Source organism: Nematolebias whitei, chromosome 3 (assembly GCF_014905685.2).
Source record: "Nematolebias whitei isolate Nwh7 chromosome 3, NemWhi1, whole genome shotgun sequence".
Taxonomy (NCBI): domain Eukaryota; kingdom Metazoa; phylum Chordata; class Actinopteri; order Cyprinodontiformes; family Rivulidae; genus Nematolebias; species Nematolebias whitei.
The window spans coordinates 52615297-52622892 of NC_056500.1; the positions used below are offsets into that span (position 1 = coordinate 52615297).

The 7596-nt window shown below is 40.2% G+C and overlaps 1 protein-coding gene across 2 annotated transcripts in view; it reads right to left on the reverse strand.

Annotated features, from left to right (window-relative positions):
• chst7 (carbohydrate (N-acetylglucosamine 6-O) sulfotransferase 7) overlaps positions 1-7596 on the reverse strand; it is a 44286-nt gene that overhangs the window by 22901 nt on the left and 13789 nt on the right. The window contains exon 2 of one of the 2 annotated variants that reach the window (XM_037675032.1): positions 2251-2397. The exons of the other annotated variant lie outside the window; for it this stretch is intronic. The gene's annotated coding sequence lies outside the window, so the exon portion shown is untranslated. Of the gene's footprint in view, positions 1-2250; positions 2398-7596 lie in introns of those variants that run through there. 2 annotated transcript variants of the gene reach the window in all.

The following is a 7596-nucleotide window of genomic DNA, read 5'->3' on the forward strand; positions in this document are numbered from 1 at the left end:
AGGACTGGCTGCAGGCTCTGGACTGGCTGCAGGCTCAGGACTGGCTGTAGGCTCTGGACTGGCTGCAGGTTCTGGACTGACTGCAGGCTCTGGACTGGCTGCAGGCTCTGGGCTGGCTGCAGGTTCAGGGCTGGATGCAGGCTCTGGGACTGAGTCTCTGTAACCCTTCTGTCATCGACCTCTCCGATGTGGGCGGCGATGTGGTTCAGGTCCAGGACTGAGCCGAGAGAGAGGAGCTGAGCATGAATGTGGTGATAGTGCGTCCGGGTCTGTGGGTTCAGAACAGGCTAGATCCTCGTACTGCGTGGGTAACGCAAAGGCTGCAGGAGATGGGGAAACTACGGGTACTGTGGTAGGCCAGAAGGTGACCACAGGGACTGCAGCTGCGAGGATCTCTGGATCAGGGAGTCCGGGACTGGTTCAGAAACAGAAGAGTGGTGTTTGGGTGGAGGACTAGGACTGGTAGTGTATGGTTGGATGAGTGGCTTCAGCTAACGTTCTTCTGCCAGCACCTCGTCCAATATGTCTTCCATACCAGGAGAGTCAATTAGTCCGGGGAGACGAACATATTTATCAAACATGTTTTTTGTGGCCACCCACCTTTCCCACAGGTTACAGGAGGTGGCTGAGTCCACATACCTTTGGACTGTGTCACAGAGTAAAGAATAATCCTTCATAGAGAGTCCAGACAAAAATCTCTCACCTGCTGGGTTCATGGTTGGTCGTGTCGTACTGTCAGGGTTTCAGACAGAGAAGGGCAGGAGTGAACCCAATAATGCAGGGAAAGACTCAGTACTCAAGGATTTACAAAAATAAATACTTTTTAATAATAATAATAATAAATCAAAAAGGCTGATGTGGCAGCAACTTACAAAAACAGGGAACAAGGAACAGATCAGGCTGGCAGGACAGGACAATACCCAACAACGATGCAACAAAGGACAAGACTCACTGACAGGCTTAAATACACAGACAAGACAGGACGTGATTGCAAACAGCTGAGAACAGAAGGTGAAATCAATAAGGATTAAATGAGACACACAAGGGTGCACAGACAGAAAACGCCCACAAGATGGCGCCATCCCTACAGGTACCTTTCAAAAAAAATCGGTATCAGTGTCTGTACCTTCACTTCGGTGTCGGTTCCTGGACGGTTCTTCTTTCGGTACCAATTTTGTAATTAATATTAATTCTAACAAAGAAAATTACGTTACACATTACAGTACAAATCTTGGTTTATTTTTTTTAACTTTGGTATTTTTCCATTCCAAACAGTTTTCTTACATAAAAATAAATAATTTCCAGTTCAAAGGAACAGTTTCAAACCAGTGACACGTCAGTGTCTAATGCTCACTGTTACACACTGAGGACCTTTTCACTGAACAGTTTTTCTTCAGAAACAACATGTCTGCTTTCTCTGGACAAACAAGCCCACTCCTGTCTGACGGTGTCTCCAGGAGTAGAAAATGTTCACTCTGAGGCTGTAGATGATGATTGTTGCACACACAGATACCTGGTTGACCAGTTTGACAGCACTGACATATTGTCCCTCACATTCCACCAGCAGGTCACTGGATTCACTGAGGTTAGGGTTGATGCAGACTTCTGCCCCTCTGTGTCTCTTCCTGAATCTTCTCTGTGGTTCTCTGGGGTTTAGGGCTCTGATCATCTCCCTAACTGACATGAGAACAAAACATCAACAATAACATGGTTGTGTTCTTATTGCTCAAAAACATTATCTAGGCTGAGAGATAAAAGCTTAACTGGTCAACAAAATCTTTTACAGCTTACTTACCTCCACCATGCAGCCTCCACTGTAGTTAAAAGCAGCAAACTTTAACAACAAAGTTTGTGACTGTCCTGTGGCCCCCACCTCACTTTTCTTTTGTCTGTCCTCCTCACATCAGGGTCAGAACCTCCTGTGAGGAACACATGAACATAAACAGTGAACATTAGTGAACTGTTTAACCTGCTGACCGGATGGATGAGCACATTTTTACAAGCTTCATTTGTTACTGTCAATCTTTAGTTAGTGTCTGAGTTTAGATAGCTACATATATAAAATAAAGCTACACACTAATATCTTAAAGTTAGCGTTACATGGATTCTAGTTTAACTCTCAGCGATGCACTTATTAAGCTGCAGTAATGTCAACAAACGTAAACTTACCAGCTGAAATCCTACACACAACTCCGTCCTCAGAGTTCTTTAATGAAGAGGAGTCCGGCTGTGGAATGTTGAATCAGGCCGTTCATTCTCTCTAACACTCACAGGCTGACTTTAATGCTGAGAGAGGAGGGGGAGGCTGCGGTCCCCCTTGAAGACAAACACGGAGCAACTTTCCACTTGTAAATTGAAGCCGTTCAACAACACACGTGCTGTACACATGAACCCCATCTGTGGGCATAACCAGCGTGTCATATGTCTGTCTGCGTGCTGGAACCACATGACATGTTACAGCCAATACCGAAACTTGACACCAAAAGAAGAGTGACGTATCAATCCATAGGTCGGTGCCATACAAGAATCTCGGTTCAGTATACATCACTACCTGGTTGTGAGTGTCACTGTACAATCTGTTATGGAAGCACGCTCCGTACTGTGCATTCAGCTCTGAGCGCAGGAGATGTGCGCCCCAGAATGGTCCTATCTCTTGTATTGAAGAGGAGCTAATGCGCATGTACAACTTTTATGGAGAGTCTATAGGTAAAGATTTTGTTGTCCCAGGGCGGAAATACGTCACCAATCAGACGAAGTTGATGAACGAAACAACTTTACTCATCATTAACTATAATATATTTATCTTACACAACAAAAAAAAATACCAGCATGGTGGCGCAACTGGTAGAGCTGCTGCCTCTCAGCGAGCAGGACAACGGTTCAAATCCCAGTCCTGGGGCCTTTCTGGGTGGAGTTTGCATGTTCTCTCTGTGCATGCGTGGGTTTTCTCCAGGTACTCCAGTTTCCTCCCACAGACCAAAAACATGCATGTTAGACTGATTGGTAACTGAATTGTCCCTAGGTGAGCATAAGAGAGTGAATGGTTGTTTGTCTCTATGTGTCCCTGTGATGGACTGGAGACCTGTCCAGGGTGTACCCCGCCCCTCACACAGTGATAGCCGGACATGGGCACCGGTGACCCCCGTGACCCAAAATGGAAAAAGCGGGTAAAAGATAATGGATGGATGGAACTAAAAATATATATACATATATTTGGAAATATTTCTATTTTATTATTTCATTTTGTTAATGTCTTATTCAAGATAATGTGGTGAGTGGTGAGTGGTGGGGCAGTGCCCTGACGCCCTCTATTGGCCAGCCGCCACTGGTTGTAGCTCATCATCCTGGTTTCATTAAGAGTTGTTATGCTGATGGCTATGGGCAGGACGGATCTGCAGCAGTCCGTACCACATTGAATCTGAAGAAACGTGCTGCAGATACCGATCGGTCCACCTGGACCCAGCAGGCCTCTCAGTACTCCTGGGCAGCAGGACTACCTGAATGTTGGGCAGAACTCCTCCCTGAGAGATGGCCACTCCTCTCAGCAGCTTTTTGAGCTCTTCATCATTTCCGCCAGCCAGCCATATATTTCAAAATATTTTTATTTTATGATTTCATTTTTCTTTAAATTTTTTAAGACTTCAGTGTAATATGAGTGGTGAGTTTGGTGAGTGGTTTGAGTGGTGGGGCGGCGCTCTAGCGCTCTCTGTTGACGAGCCGCCACTGCCCTGAACCCAAAAAGTTTGACAACCTCTGCTATAAAGACCAATAGTTGTTTGGGATTTACTTTTTAAATAATCTATGCTGAAAAATGCCCTAATTTAATTAGATCATGAAATGTACTGCCAGTGCCTCAACAGGGTCACTAATGCCCCTTTTCCACCACACCCACTCAGCCCTACTCTGCTCAGATCAGCTCTTTACACCTCACATTTCCACCACATTTCAGGACCGGTTCTGGAAGCGTGTCCAGAATCCAAAATCCTGCTAATGAACTTTTAATGAACTTTAGTTCACTGAGTGAGAGTTATGCGATGAGTTAAACTCAAAGCAGTCTGCTCCTCAGATAATGTTAAATTATTATTTTTAAATATGAATGTTTCTGTTCAGTGCCTGAGACGACGTCTGTTGTGACTTGCCGCTTTATAAATAAACTGAATTGAATTAAATCTAAATTTTTTTGAAGGATGACAATGAAATCCATGAAGAAAATGAAACTGTAAATGGATTTAATCATCATTTTGTGAACGTTGGATCAAGACTTGCAGCTAAAATACCAAAAGTAGACAATAATGTGAACCATTCAGTTATAAGTTGTGACAACAGTATTTTTCTTAATGGAACTGACAAAGAAGAAATAATGAATGTTGTAAAGAATCTTACAGATAAGAGATCAAAAGACTGGGTGGACATGGATATGATGTTTGTAAAGGACATAATGAGTTATGTTATCGAGCCGTTTACATATATTTGTAATTTATCATTTTCAAAAGGAATATTTCCAGACAATATGAAAGTAGCTAAGGTAGTTCCTCTCTTTAAAAATGGTGATAAATGTGTGTTCAATAATTATAGACCAATATCCTTATTACCACAGTTCTCAAAAATTCTAGAAAAACTGTTTGTGACAAGATTAGATAAATTTATTACTAAACAAAACATTCTAAGTAGCAGTCAGTATGGGTTTAGAGCAAAAAACTCTACATCAATGGCTCTCATGGAAATAATGGAACAAATAACTACTGCTGTCGATCAAATACAGTATTGTGTTAGTATTTTTGTTGATTTTAAAAAAGCATTCGATACTATTGACCACACTATTCTCCTTGAAAAATTAAATAAATATGGTATAAGAGGACCAGCATTACACTGGGTATCTAGCTATTTAAAAGATAGGAAACAGTTTGTACAAATAAATGGTGTAAGATCTGACCTGTGCAATATCACTTGTGGAGTTCCTCAAGGCTCTGTACTTGGACCAAAGTTATTTATTTTATATGTGAATGACTTAGTGAATGTATCAGGACTCCTCAAATGTGTCCTTTTTGCAGATGACACCACATTTTTTTGTTTGGGTAAACATGTAAAACAGATGTTGAAATTGATGAAGACAGAATTTGATAAAATACAAACTTGGATTAAACTTAATAAATTATCATTAAATTTAGATAAAACTAATTTAGTAACAAAAAGAGAACTGTTGATGATCCATTTAAAATTGAGGGTGTTGAGATTTGTAGAGTTAATGAGATGAAATTTTTGGGTGTAATCATTGATGAACAGCTAACATGGAAAAATCACATCAATTCTGTAAGAACAAAAATATCTAAATCTATTGCAGTACTATACAAAGTCAGGGAATTATTAAATGATAAAGCTCTGTACATGTTGTATAACACAATCATTGTTCCACATTTGATCTATTGCATTGATGTTTGGGGGAAAGCGTGTAAAACATTTACAAAACCTATTTTTATTTTACAGAAAAGAGCTGTAAGAATAATCACCAGAAAGCATTACAGTCACCCATCAAGCACATTATTTTATCAACTGAACTTATTGAAGTTCCATGATTTGGTAGATTATAGTATTTTATCAGTTATGTATAGAGCTCAAAATAACACATTACCATTAAATATCCAAATAAATTTTGTTAAGAGACAAAGTTGTTACAATCTTAAGGGGATAGAGATATTTGTCAAACCAACATTCAGAACTAGTCTGAAGGGAAGGTCTACCTCAATCCAAGGAGTTGGATTGTGGAATGGTCTAGAGAGTGATGTGAAAAATGACAAGTCAATGTGTACATTTAAGAAAAAGATCAAATCTAGATTGTTAAAAAAGTATATATGAAGTAGCTTAGTGTGTGTTTTGTATTAGAATTAGAAAAATTAGAAAGTTATTCATTTTGTTCTGTTACTTGAAGATTATTATGATTGAAATAATTGTTTGAAAAAAGGGGCAGATATAATAAGATTATTTCTTCTTTCTGCTGCCTTTCATTTTAAATCTTTTGTATCTTTTTATATTGTTATGGAATTGTTTTGTACTTTTTTAAATGAATAAACTTTATACCATACCATACCATACCATACCAAATCTCTGATGAACCAGATTGTACAACAACATGTATATTTAAAATTCTATATTTTCGTCATCATTTGATGTATTTGAACTGATTGTGTTTACTTTTATTGTTCAGTTTAGATATGTGGTTTTATTTCTTGTATACAGATTTTATTTTAGCTTTAATTTAAAGTTTAATTCTTGTTTTGTGATTTGTACGTCTCTGGGTTAGAATAAAGTTGAACTAAAGGCTGTGTCTTTTCTTTAAACATGTTTGAGGGAAATATTCCTGAGATCCAATAATTTAGTCTTTATGATTTTTCAGCTGAGTTAACTTTAATTAACAGATTATTTTTTATACATAAAATGTTTTAAAAAATGTTTCCACCCTCCGTCCCGGTCCTCCCGCCTGCCAGGGCCTGGAATCTGGCCTTTGTGAGCACACGAGGCCCTTGTCCCCGGACCCCGGCTCGTGTGCTTCAGCGGGTCGGCAGCTCTTATGATCTCGGTGGTGACTCCGCTCACTCTGAGTTTTGTCGTCGTCACCAAACACATAAAACACCTGGACTTCATCCTTAAACACCATGTTGTCATTATTGTTTTTAAAATGTTAAAAATAGATCCAGCTGCTGCTCCGCGCTCAGAGTAATTGCAAATGGTAGATGGGCGAAGAGTTTCTGAGAGATCCAGTGACTCCGCCCCCTGACCAATCAGAGACTGACAGTGTTCTGACGTCACGTTTAGGTGCCGACTCAGCTCGAACGGTCCCACCAGAGAAGCAGGGACAAAAAAAGGGTCCGAATCAGCCTCGAATCAGCTAAAAGTACTCGTGGAAAAGTGCTCAAACCGTAGCGAGCTGCGAAGAGCTGGGGCTGAGATATGACAACAACACATCTGAATCTCAGTCCCTGACAGCACTTGCAGGCAGACAGAAACACAGAGTAGAAAGCAAGCCTCAAATAAACCATATTTTGTAATAAAAATAGAAAAAATTCAAATTAAAAAAAGGCTGGGTTCTCTCACTGGTTTTGCCAAACATGGACATTTGCATGATGTGCCACTGAACACTGGTCCTGACTGGGACGTGCTTTCATTCCAAACATGTGGTGGCAGGACGTCCAAGAGTGTGATGGAAACAGAAGAACAAACGTTGAGTACTGATGGGGTGCTGCACTCTTTATGCCTTGTCACATTCATGGTTGAGTTGAGGGTGAGGTAAGAGATAAAGTTCAAACACACCATCAGCAGGTGCGTTTCAATCTTACAACTTCACATTTTGCACAATTATTTCTCCACAACCATTTAAGGAAAGCAACAGGAAGAATACAGGATGTGTTTGAGTTCACAGAGACTTTAAAAGAAACCAAAATCAGTCCTGTCTGGCTGAATGCCAGCAGTCTGCAACAATTACTCTGATTACTCTGATTATTCTGATTACTCTGATTACGCTGATTATTCTGATTACTCTGATTATTCTGATTACTCTGATTACTCTGATTATTCTGATTACTCTGATTACTCTGATTATTC